Genomic DNA, 13,208 nt, shown 5'->3' with positions numbered 1-13,208 from the left:
ATCTTTATATTAGTCCAGATCTAAAACAGAAATTAGTCTGAATCCATTAGAAGCATTTTAAAGTGACCTGAATGAAGATGCCATGTAGTTTCTGAATTATATAATAAACTGTCAAGATGCAGTTAAATTTTAGGATTATTCCTATTCCTGCTTCAACATTGGGCATAAATCTTTGAATTAGGATAATGTCAAGCATAATCTGAACTCAGGTATATTGTGATTTGGGAAGATGATTTGGTATATGTCAATGGTGTCCTTGATGCAGTGCCCATGAGTTTGGGAAGACACATGGAGAAAGTGGAGGACAGAGGGGCCTGACATGTTATGGTCTATGGCAGGGGTCAGCAACCTGAAACAGTGAAAGAGCCACTTGGAACCGGTTCCCTCACAAAAGGAAAAACTGGGAGCCACAAAAAATGTGTGCGCATGTGCGTACATGCGCGCATGCGCAGAACAGGGTTTGACTGAAGAGTGGAGCCAAGGCAAGATATGCACCTACCCTGCATATTTGAATTGATTGGTTGAACTTTTTTAGTCCCACTTTTTTTTTTGGACTGCACATGGCAGAGGACTGGGAGCCGCAGGAGATGGCTGAAAGAGCCGCATGCGGCTCCGGAGCCGCGGGTTGCAGACCTGTGGCCTATGGGGTCGCGAAGAGTCAGACATGACTTAGCAACTGAACAACAATAAAAATGGTATATCTGAATGATAGACAGTAGTAAATACAATGATGTAGTAAATACAATAAGGAAGTAAAAAATATTATTTGGCTAATGTTCATGTATATTTGGGATTTTATTTTATACAGAATGATTTGTAGAAGAATCGAATTACAAAAAAAAAATTAAGGAGGAAAAATATGTGTTGTTGTATTTACCCAGAATACATTTAAGAATGCTAAGATATATTTGAAGGATTTGAAAGAGATTACTTTATAAGACTATACCATTACATTATGAAATTATTGATGTTATGTACTACAGTTGCAGAACTTGGTATATGGGGTGCAATGTAAAGCAGTTGCCTAAAGGCCTAACTTGATATTCCTTTGATGATTGGTTTTTCAACTATGTACCCTTGCCTTGCACTTCTTTAAAGCAAAGATGGTGACATTTTTATTGCAATGCAGTGCATATGAAGAGGCTGTTTATCTATTCTCTACCTAACATGATCCCATCCTTGCTCAGCCCGATTTCATTGACCTGATGATATGTAAAGTAGATGAGAATTTGTCTCCTACTGCCACGTCTCTTGCAAGATAGCTGCTTCCCCTGGGCTCCATTAGGGCTGACCCTGAATGTATATCCTTTGGTATATGAACTTCCATAAAATGATGGTATACAGAAGTCCTGTTGCTATCTATACAATTATAATTCTATTAGTTTTGTATAATTTTTCAATACGTATCCAGAAAAGGTTCAACTGAATTTAGTTCCTCTTATTTAAGTGTGGGTTTATAATAAGGGTCTAATTAGTGAAAAAGCTACCTTCCCCCAAAATGGAATTCCTAAATCAAAATAAAAGAAGCCACATTTTCGCTTGATATAATGTGTGGATTTTGCTAAAGATTAGATAGTGAGGGGGCAAGAGGAACTAAAATTCCCTGTAGGTAGTCTTCCCCAATGTGTTGAGTTCCAAATGTGTTTTTACTACAATCCCAGAATTCTTAGACAGGATGCTACTTGAGAATTATGAGATTTGGAATTCTCAGAATATATCTTGAGGGTGCCAGATTGAAGAAGTGTGCCTATAAAGAAAGACTAAGCAAGAGGCCTTTGAACTATGGTGCTGGAGAAGACTCCTGCGAGTCCCTTGGACTGCAAGGCAATCAAATTGGTCAGTCCTAGAGGAGATCAACCCTGACTGCTCTTTAGAAGGCCAGATCCTGAAGTTGAAACTCAAATACACCTAATGAGAAGGAAGGACCAGGGCTTTTTTTCTCATAGAACGCTCAGAACGGAGTTCCAGCACCTTTTTTGGATGGAACCCTGTAGGGTAGGCAAGGCAGGTTGTATGACATGTGTGAGTTCCGGCACCTTTTTTTTTTTTTTACAAAAAAAGCACTGGGAAGGACTCACTGGAGAAGAGCCTAATGCTGGGAAAGATTGAGGGTGAGAGAAGAAAGGGACGACAGAGAATGAGGTGGCTGGATGGAGTCACTGAAGCAGTAGGCGTGAGCTTAAAAATGGTAGAGGACAGGAAGGCCTGGAGGAACGTTGTCCATAGGGTCGTGATAGGTTGGACACAACTTCGCAGCTAACAACAACCACAACTAAGCAAGAGTACAGTAAAAATGGAATACAGGAATATACTAAAATTAGTACTATATTATTTACATAATTTGTCTCCAGTACATAAGGTATTTTACATACATACATGTGTGTGTGCCTACAGTATTAACCTAGCGGCCCCCAACCTTTATGGCCCAGCGATGTGGAGAGGGGAATTGTGCAGGCCAGCATGCACGTGTGCACAGGTGAGTGTGCTGGCCCATTGCTTGTGCAAATTGAGCTGCGTGTGTGCCAGCCTGCTGCTTGCACAAGTTGAGCTGTGTCCATGTGTGTGTGCGCTGGTCAGCCGCTTGCCCAGTCAGATTCTGAAGGGCCACCGGCCAATAGTGGGCTGTAGCTGGGGGTTGGGGACCCCTGTATTAACCAAAATATTTTTGGGACAGCTGTAGTAATGTATTACATGATTTTGCTGAGTTCTTTATGCATTTTATGCCTTTGTTTATCAAAAACAGATATACTGAACTCCTTTATATTGTTAATTGACCATCTTCAGAAGAATTCCCGTTTCTGTTTCTCTGTTCTACAACCTCTACTATCACCTGCATATTTATTTGAGTACTTTTCAGGGATGGTCTCAGCATGTGGCCAAAAAAGTCAAAATGGTGGCCATGTTGGTGCAATCAAACCTCTGCCTGTAAGGCAGATAAAAAGGCAGAGCCGTCTTGATTTTTTTCTCTCCATGCTGTATGGAAATCTCTGGGGGAAAAGATTATTGTAAACTGCATCTAAAACTGCCTGAATATGCAAGGATATTACGGTAACTTTGAAGTGATTTGTACAAGAATTTTTTTTCTCAAGGCAAAGGAGAAAGGATGTGTGATATTTGATATTTATCCTCTCACTTAGATTAGAAAACTTACCAGAGTCTTAACGTATCTTGCTTCAAACGTTGCTGCTTGTTTGTCTCATATCAGCCATAGGTTTAGGTCTCACATACTAAGCTCTGGAGGGAAAACAACACAAAAAATAATTCCTACTTTAAAATCTGTCAGTCCGTACCTAGGATTGATAGGTAGGCATGAGGAAAGGAAGCAAAAGCCAGAGAATAATAAAGGATTTCAATGATCTTGTCAGGCAGTAATTATTTTCAGGGAGGTAACTCTGGAGATCTGCCCCCCAAAGCTTTTATCTTTACAATAACAATACAACTTGAATGAAATTGCAAGTAAAATCTGATTACTTTTGTCTTGCTTAGAGATATACAGTAAATCTCAGGATGACTAACTAGATGGAAGAAAAAAAATCTACAGTGCATTTGTAGTTAATATGAAGGCAGGACTATAAACATCACATAGTGTAAATACTATAAATAAATAATAGAAGGTGTTGCCCCAAAAATCAAGATAGTACCATACAGAATAATCAAGGCTTGTCTGGAAGTTCTTTGCCTTTTTATAAATAGGTAATGTAGATGCTTGTTATTAAGTTCAGTCTTCTGTCCTTTTATCTCCTTCCTGTTTTTGCCTCTCCCTCCATGTTTTTTTGCAGATCCACTACTGCCTATCTTGTATTTGTGCATCTGGTTTTTCCTAAGTGCAGATCCATGCATTTCTTGCCAGTGAACAACATTTTGTTGGATAGGGCTGAATGTTCAAGTTTATTAAGGTCCTTTTGAATATTTAACAACATGTTAGAATGCATGTTGGATATGTAGATCACCGAGCTGTAGTGTACACCAGAGGTCCCCAACCTTTTGGGCACCAGAGACCGGTCCTGTGGAGAAAGGTTTTTCTGCGGACTGGAAAGTGTGTGGTTTTGTGTGCTGCCTGCATCCCACAAATGGGACTTTGCTTGTTTGTGTGGACCAGTTGTGGACATGCCACGGTCCATGGATCGAGGGTTGGGGACCCCTGGTTTACACCAAGCTAGGAGGTTGGCTTATACACTAATGAACAAAACTCAAAATTAGCTTGAAGGGCTTGAACATTAGACCAGTCAAATACAGTGATGTTCACGTGTGACAAGTGCATAGAAAAATCCAATCCATAATATGAAATTGTGTAGATCTGGTTTGGCAGAGTATATGTGGAAAGGAGCTAGGAGTACAAGTGGGGTACCAGCAGAATATTAGCGAGTGATGAGATAAGAAGCTAAAAGATCCAATGCAGTCTTGGGCTACAATGATAATTAATAAAAGGAGAATATTTGTAGCTCAGGGTTGAAATGAGGGGTCCTTGGTGCTCTCTGAATTTGGTTGTGTTCTTGAAGATGTTCCATTACCCAAAGTAGGTGACATCATTATATAACAATAACATCATGAAATAACAATTGTGTCCAGATTGCATCAGGGGATAATAGCTCCACTGTATTCTGTGCTTCTTTTGGAATATGAAATTTTAACATAATTTAAAAGAAACATGGAATATTTTAGGGTGGTTCAGTAGATAATTACCAGGATCCTATGAGGTCTGGAAATCGAGGTCTATGAAGAACTGGACATGTTTAACTTGACAAAGGTATAACCACCACAGGAGATGTGGTAATGGTCTACAAATATCTGCGTAAAAGCTGTCATGTGCAAGAGGGGACAAGACTGCTCTCCACTGATATCAAGAGCAGAACAAGTATGGATATGTTGAAATTAAAGAATATTCTGGTTGAATATTTGGGAAAGTTTCCTGATAGTGAAACAGACTACCTAGAACAGTGATGGATTCCTCCTCAATGCAAATCTTCAAATGGGGAAGTGGTGGTGGTAGATGCTGCCAATCAGAGGGGGTTTAGTGCAGGGGTCCTCAACCTAGGCAACTTTAAGGTTTGTGGACTTCAACTTCAAGTCCACAAGTTTTAAAGTTGCCAAGTTTGAGGACCCCTGGTTTAGTGGATTCTTCTTCAGAGTAGATTAAACTAGATATTGTATGAAGTCTCTTCTTTATTATGATTTCATGGAACCCAAACCCTGGCAGAAATGGAATGCCATATTAAGATTTCTAATATTTGCATAAAACTCTGATGTGTAAGTCTTCACCAGACTGTCCCCAATTCTGTCACATATGTTGGACTTTAAATCACAACATTCTGAGCCAACATAAAAGGAACAGGATTCAAAATCCATCACATCATGGCACATCTAGGTTTGGGGAAGATTTGTTTACACAAGTCAATAAAAATACTACAGACAAATTTGGATGGCTGAGTGGGCAGCATGGTGTGGAGTTTATAGGAGTAGAAGCATGTCACACACTGGGGAAAGGTTTCTTTCCTCTTCCTGATACATTTTTTTGCAGGTGGAATATTTATTTTTGTTTTATCTTGTTTCTTTACATGTGTTAATGGAACTTGTACTGCCACTTTCTGCTGGCTAGCAGTCCTGTTGAAAATTAGCTGCAAATTGAGTTATCAAATGTCAGTCATATAATTTAAAGGTACAAAGGATCCTGCAAAAACAATAACACAAAAGAGTTTAGGATTGCATTTAGCAATTGCATTTAGTATGTCTGTCTATACTGCAAGAGTAATATTTACTTTATTTATGTACTGTCATAGTCCACAAGTGTGGCAGCACACCAATATTACATTAAAATTTAAAAAGATAATACAATAAATCAATACATCACTAATAATTCATAGTTCAACAGTACATAAATACATAAGTACATAAACTGGCATAAATGGGTGTACAGATATTAACTTCCAAATGTCTTTCCAAATATCTCCGTTTTCACAGTCTTCCTGAAGCTCAGGAGCAAAGGTGCAATTTAACCCCACCCAAAGGGTGGGTACTGCTACATACACACACACACACACACACATGCATGCACACACACACACAAAACAATCTACTATTCCTCCCTCCCCTGAATCTCCTAAGGGGGTGAAACTCACAATATATCCATTTGGGACAAGCACCCTAGATGGATAGGATCTATTTGGAGTAGACCATCCTGGAAATACCTGGATGCCAAATCATACAGAATTTCAGAATAGAATAAAGTTTGAAGGGAGCTTGGAGGGCTTTCATTTTCTACTGATTTCAGCTTTCAGATATCCTTCAGGGTTGTGTAGTAATCTAATAAGAAGCTGACAAGGGCATGTGTCATTGCAAGCAGAGCAGAACAGGAATGGCTAAAACTGGTACACCAGCCTCATTTGCCACAAACTCCACCTGACTCTAGCAGCAACTATGACTTTAGAAAGACCCCAAAGTCTTCTTTGAGGGAATCCTATCTCTTCCAGAATAACCACTGAACAATTACACTGTCAGATGGTCAAACAGTAATTTGGTTTTGCTGGGAATTAACTTTAACCTGATTCTTCTAGCCTTCAAGCACTGAATCAGAACTTCCACTGAATCACCATCCCAAGCTGAGCTGAAGGATGTATCTGGGTTTTCCGTATACTGGTAATTCCTCATCCTGAACTCTCAACAGCTTTATATACTGCTCAAAAAAATAAAGGGAACACAAGATAAGACATCCTACTATTAAATACAGTAAATTGTGTTGTTTAAGTGTTCCCTTTATTTTTTGAGCAGTATATAAATGTTAAACAGGGAAAAAGAAAAGTGTTCTGTATCAGCCTGCTACCGGCCCTGCAGATAAGGCAGGGACAACCCCTTTTACAAGAAGGCAAGAGGCTGGAACTAAGCCTGCCAAATTTATTAACATAAAAACATAAACAGAGCAAAGAGAGCAAAGAGAGCAAACACGAACCATGAAACAGGAACTATTCAAACGGTTGCCTTCAGCAAACCAGCCCTCCCACGCATTCCCCTTTTATACAGTTCAGGGTGTGGCTTCTCTCTGCCTCCTTCTGAGGTGTCCCATTGCCTTCCTCTGTTTACTCCTGATTGACTGCCTCCTGCGTCGGGCGTCCTTGAACAGGGCCAGCTGTGGGTCATCTTCATCCACGCTGTCAGGCTCACACAGCTGGGTCTGCGTCGTGACCAGGTGGGAGGGGCCTGGCTGAGGGCTCTCATCAGCAAGCTCTCCAACTCCCTCAGCAACCTCTCCAACACCCTCCTCCTCCTCCTCCTCTGAATCATTCAACCCAAATGCCGAACCCACAGGCTGACCCTGAATCACAACAAAAAGAACCCTGCACACCCACACTGGAGAGCCCAACAAATAGATGTCTCTTCCCTGCCACTGACACCAATCACTTTCTAAGGATGTAGCAGAACTATCATAATCAGTGCCGCAATTCCCAATCCTTTCATGCAATCCGAAGGCTACTTAATATTGAAAGTTATAAAGGGATGAGGAAGGGATCATCCAAGTGCTGATACAGATTATCCAACTGTGCAACTAATTTTATGGGGTTAGCCTGTTTGTTGCATTATTTTCTCCTGACTTCACTAACTTCCTTTATTAAGTTTCATAGAGAATATGAAATGGAGAATTGAAAATATATAGGTTTAATTTCCTAATACATTTTAAAAATACCAATAGACACCACTTCTGTTTATGATGTTCCTCAAATCTATTATCTAGTTAGGAGAGTGTATCAAATATGACAAACACCTAATAAAAAAATGGAACATGAGATATGTTATTGTATCCTTAGCTATGTTTGCAGTTTGTTTCTTTTGTACACGTGTACATTTTTGATGTATGTAGCATTAGCCCCTCAGAGGCTGCCAAAGCTCAGGTCCTCCCAGCCCTGTTCCCCTCCGTTGCGTTCTGCAGCTGCCCTCTCAAGGTGTTAATAAAGTATCTTTTCCAGCGGGAGCTCATGTGAAGTGAGGAGGTGGCAGATTCTCATTGTCGGGGGGGGGGGGGGGCTTTCAGGAACAAAGATGACCAGCCCCTAGCCCCAATAGTCAATGGGTGGCGGTGTTTATTTTATAGTGACCATTTGGAAACAAGGGGGTGGGGAAAATCCTAGCTCCAGGCAGCAATGGAAACACAACGAAGGTAGTCGGTGCTCTGCAGTAACAGCTTGTCCCACGAGGGCAACTCCCCACAATGTCTATAACTTGCACAAGTAACAGTAATCAAAGTTCGAATGGCTGCTGGTCTCCAAAGCAATAGCGACCAGCCTCTCCTTCTCTTCTGTCGTCGCTCGCTCTCTCAGGTCTCGTCAATGTCAAAACCCCTCCCCCTTTCCTTTATTGTTAAAATCTGAATTTAGCAACCTCAGCAACTTTCTCTCTCCTCATTCTCTCTTGCCTCCGCTCAGGATATCCCCCCTGTGAAAGAAAGCAATACAATTCCACCTTCTCACCCTCTCTTACTCTTTCCTGCCCTCTCATTCAAAGATCAGCTAAAACCTCAAATCCGGCTTCACCTGGTCTCTCCTTGACAACAGCAACCACACCCACACCCTTTCTTTCCTCCTTTTTCTTCTGCTGGATCCACGCCCTCCGCACCCAAAACCGGCAGCAGCTGTCCGAGCTTCCCTCTCCTCGGGTAGGCTCCCACAAAGCCTTTCAGCCAGCCCCGCTACATGTACTTCACAACTTCACAATGTTTTTTGAGATGATGGCCATCTTTGGATTTTGTGGTGTGCCAAGGGTTGCTTTCCAACAATTAGTGGGCACAAAACAAATATTTTTATCTTTCTTTCTCTCTCGCTCTAGCTATAGCACTAGCTTTAGCTCTATCTAATTTAAATGTTTATTAAAATTGTAATCAAATATAATTAATCCAATTAATTTTCAATTGTTTAATAACTTGCTAACAATCTTTCAACATCACTAGAATCACAGGTTGTCTAACTCTGTCTTAAAGGCCGTAAGTATTTGTTGCAGCACTTGTATTAACCAGTTTATCTGAATTAAGTGCCTTGGACTGCCTTTACCAGCTGGCAGAGTGTTTTAAAGTAACCATCTGTTTTGCAAACTCTGTCTGCCAGGTCTCAACAGGGAAATCTGAGGACACCTTATTCTGTCATAGATTTTGGTAGCTGAAAGCAGATGGTGAGAACTGTGAACTGGCTAAATAATATTTAATCAGTCTTCTGATCATTTCAACTGATTGTACAAGCCATTTAAGGGAAGGCATATTTTCTTAAATGTAGGGCAACTTGCAGCCTATTAAACACAAGCTGCATGGCATTCATAGGATTTTCAATATTGTACTGACAGTGTAAATCAGTTGGGAAATTGGAATGCAGCATATGAGTTACCATATTTTCCAGCGTATAAGACGACCCGGCGTATAAGATGACCCCCTACTTTTAAGAGGTTTTTCAAGGTTTTTTGTCTTATACGCCGGAAAATACTTACATGCCCTGCCCTCCCTGTCCGTCGCAGAGGAGGCGAAGGCCCGACTGGCCCCACCGGCCCTCCCGCTACTCCCGCGCTTCTGCCGGCCCCCAAGGCGCAGCATTTCCCGGGTGGCAGGCAGCGCCGGAGGGCAGCCGCCACCCCGCCATGGCCGGTGCCCCTCCTGCTTCCCCCCCAGGCCTTGAACTTCTCCCATTCAGTGCAGGGCGGGGCAGCTCCGCCTGCAGCCTCTTTTTCATGTGCCGCTTCCCTCTCACCGTCAGCCGAGGCGCGCTCGGCCTGGGCTCCCGGTCCCTCTTCCTGGCCGGCTTCCCGCCCTGCCCCTCATGGAGCTGGACTGGGCGTGCAGCCTCTCAGTGTGGCTGCTTTTCCTGGGCAGCCTGGCGGTGCGGCTCCTGCGCTCGGACCTGTTGCTGAGCCGGCGGCCGTTGCTGCGCGTGGGGCTGCTGGCCATCCTGCAGGCGCTGGGCCGTCCTGCCGCTGCCCCTCAGTGCCGCGCTCACGGCAGCTGCCTGCTGGCTCATCTCGGCCAGCACCGCCAGGCGGAAGCGCATCCCTGTGAGGGGGAGAGTGGTGCTGGTGACAGGTGAGTCCGGCGGGCGCGATGGTGAGAGGGAAGCGGCACATGAAAAAGAGACTGCGGGCGGAGCTGCCCCGCCCTGCGCTGAATGGGAGAAGTTCAAGGCCTGGGGGGGAAGCAGGAGGGGTGCTGGCCGTGGCGGGGTGGCGGCTGCCCTCCGGCGCTGCCTGCCTCCCGGGAAACGCTGCACCTCGGGGGCCGGCAGAAGCGCGGGAGCAGCGGGAGGGCCGGCGGGGCCAGTCGGGCCTTTGCCTCCTCTGCGACGGACAAGAGCCAACGGGCAGCGCCGCCTTCGCGTGGGGAGAGCCGCCCGACGCTCCCACCCAGCCGTGTCCCGGAGCCGTGCCGGAGATAGCTCGGTTGCGCGGGGTGGCCCGGCTTTGCAAGAACGGGGACGCTCGACTGATTTGTTTTTTTTCCCGGCGTATAAGATGACCCGGCGTATAAGACGAGCCCCCAACTTTTGAGAAGATTTTCATGGGTTAAAAAGTCGTCTTATACGCCGGAAAATATGGTACTATATTAGAACCAAAGTAGCTTTTAGAAATGATTGAGTCTGAATTTGATTGGAATTGTGGCAATTCCATATGAAAACATATAAGACAGGGCTTTTCAACCAGTGGTACGGGTACCACCTGTGGTACATTGGCACCTGGCAAGTGGTATGTGACCATCCTAGAAAAGTAGTGTGGGAGGGGAATGAGCTGAACCAGTGGCAGCACCACACAAGCCTGAGTGAGAGATGGCTGGAGCTGCAGGGCTGTCAGGACTCAGCGGAAGCGCCAGGATCAGTGCCAGGCTCCAGCTGAAGCTCGGCACTGATCCTGGCACTTCTTCTGAGCCCAGAAGAAGCACTGATCAGCTGGAATGTTGCAGCATCTCTAGGGTCTTCTGATTTACATTCAGATGCTTGGCAACTGATTCATATTTATGACGGTCACAGTGTCCCAGGGTCATTGCTAAGCACATTGATTTGTGCTTCTTAGATTGTAAGCCGCCCTGAGTCTTCGGAGAAGGGCAGGATATAAATGGGATAAAATAAATAAAATAAATAAATGTGAAGTGACCAAAACCTGCTGCAACCACTCAGCAGATGGGGGAAATAAAAATCAAACACCCCCCACCCCCACCCCCGCTGCCAATCCTCAACAGAAATGCTCAGAACAATGAAAACCTCAGACAGGAGGAAGAGCGTCCCCGGGCGGGCAGGCAGGTGTCTTGTTTGGCTGTGGCTTGGGGGACACTTTTTTCAGTGCCACTGTAACTTCGAACAGTCACTAAGCGAACTGTTGTAAGTTGAGGACTACCTGTACTTCACCTTTTTCCTTTTTTATTTGGTCATCAAGTTTTTGACACCTTGCTAGGTGTCATATAAATTTAATAAACCTAAACCTAAACCTGACTGGTGGTACTCGGATGTTGCCATGTCCTAAAAGTGGTACAATGGGTGAAAAGGTTAAAAAGCCCTGAATGAATGAACCTTTATTGTCAAAGTACAACCATGTATACATTGAGATTGGCTGAGCCTCCCTTCGTGCCCCCACCCCCCAACTCACAGTGACAACAAACCCTCCATCTTAATACACCATGTGAACTAATTGTACAACACACTGGCCTCGCAAGTCAATTCTGCGTAAAGTTTATAAAAATTATTTCCCATTCAAAAGCCTAACAGCCCATGGATAAAAGCTTTTTTTCAGCCTGTTGGTGTGGCTGGCTATACTCCTATATCTCCTACCCGATGGTAGGAGAGTAAAGAGATACCGTCCAGGGTGTGAGTCATCCCTGAGAATCTTCCTCACTCTTCCAAGGCAACGAGCCCTGGCGATGTCATCCAGTGGTGTCAGGGGACAGCCCACAATGTCTTGTGCTGTGCTCACCACCCTCTGTAATACTTTCCTATCCGCGGCTGTCAGACCAGCATACCAAACCACAATACCATACGAGAGAACACTCTCTATAGTAGACCGGTAAAAGAAGGTCATAAGCCGTTGTTCTACCCTGTTCTTCTGCAAGACCCTGAGAAAGTGAAGCCTCTGTTGGGCCTTTCTAGCCACCTGGGTTGTATTAACTTTCCAGGTCAGATCTTCACAGAGGTAGACTCCCAGAAATTTAAAGGAGGAAACTCTCTCCACACAGTCCTCCCCGATGTAAAGTGGGGCAGGATCCTCCTTTTTCCTCTGAAAGTCTAGTACCATCTCTTTCGTCTTACCGATGTTCAGGTGCAAGTTGTTGTTACAACACCATATGGATAGTTTTTGTACCTCCGCCCTGTATGCTGTCTCATCCCCACATGTATTGTTTTCAAGTGCCAGTGACTACAGTAGATAATTTAAGTATATTTTAATCTGAAATGCTAAACTTTGACTAGTTTTGAAATAATTATGGGGAACAAGCCACCTAGTTACCTTTTCAGTAATTCAGTAGGTGAGGAGTTATCACAGGAGGATAGCTATGCACCTTTCAGACTCAGCTTAACAAATTCCATTAACATTTCAACCTGTAATTCAAAGTCCATTTTATTGATTCATTAAAGGCTTATAGAGTTACAAGTTTATATACTTAATAACACTGTGATACAAATTAGTACAGAGTAAAAGAGTTGCAAGGGACCTTGGAGGTCTTCTAGTCCAACCCCCTGTACCATTCCAGACAAATAGTTGTCCAATCTCTTCTTAAAATTGTCCAGTGTTGGAGCATCCAGAACTTCTGGAGGCAGGCTGTTCCACTGATTAATTGTTGTAACTGTCAGAAAATTTCTCCTTAGTTCTAGATTGCTTCTCTCCTTGATTAGTTTCCATCCGTTGCTTCTTGTCCTGCCTTCAGGTCCTTTGGAGAATAGCTTGACTCTCTCTTCTTTTGGCAACCTCTTACATATTGAAACACTACTATCATGTCAGTAACATGTACGGTAGAGGTTTTATCTGAAACTAAAGTAAGAAAACAAACTTTTTTAACCTAAAGAAGTAAGAGTGTTTTAAAAACCAGATGTGATGCAAAAATCCAGAAGATCACTAGATGGCAGCAAAAAGACACTAAGGAACTCTAGTTCCTTACTGCCATCTAACGTTCACCAAGAGTTGTTCAATCCAGACTCAGTATCGCAGCTACTACATTGAGATTTTATAAATAAAAGAACCATCACTACAGCATTTTCTGAAAACATCCA

The 13,208-nt window shown here is 43.5% G+C and overlaps 1 protein-coding gene across 8 annotated transcripts in view; it reads left to right on the top strand.

Moving 5' to 3' along the window:
• PPP1R16B (protein phosphatase 1 regulatory subunit 16B) overlaps window positions 1–13,208 on the top strand; it is a 117,269-nt gene that overhangs the window by 38,567 nt on the left and 65,494 nt on the right. The window lies entirely within an intron of this gene.

The sequence above is a fragment of the Vipera ursinii genome, assembly GCF_947247035.1.
Source record: "Vipera ursinii genome assembly, chromosome: 3".
Classification (NCBI taxonomy): domain Eukaryota; kingdom Metazoa; phylum Chordata; class Lepidosauria; order Squamata; family Viperidae; genus Vipera; species Vipera ursinii.
Note: the sequence above shows the minus strand (reverse complement) of the source record. Positions and strands in the feature narration are given on the sequence as shown.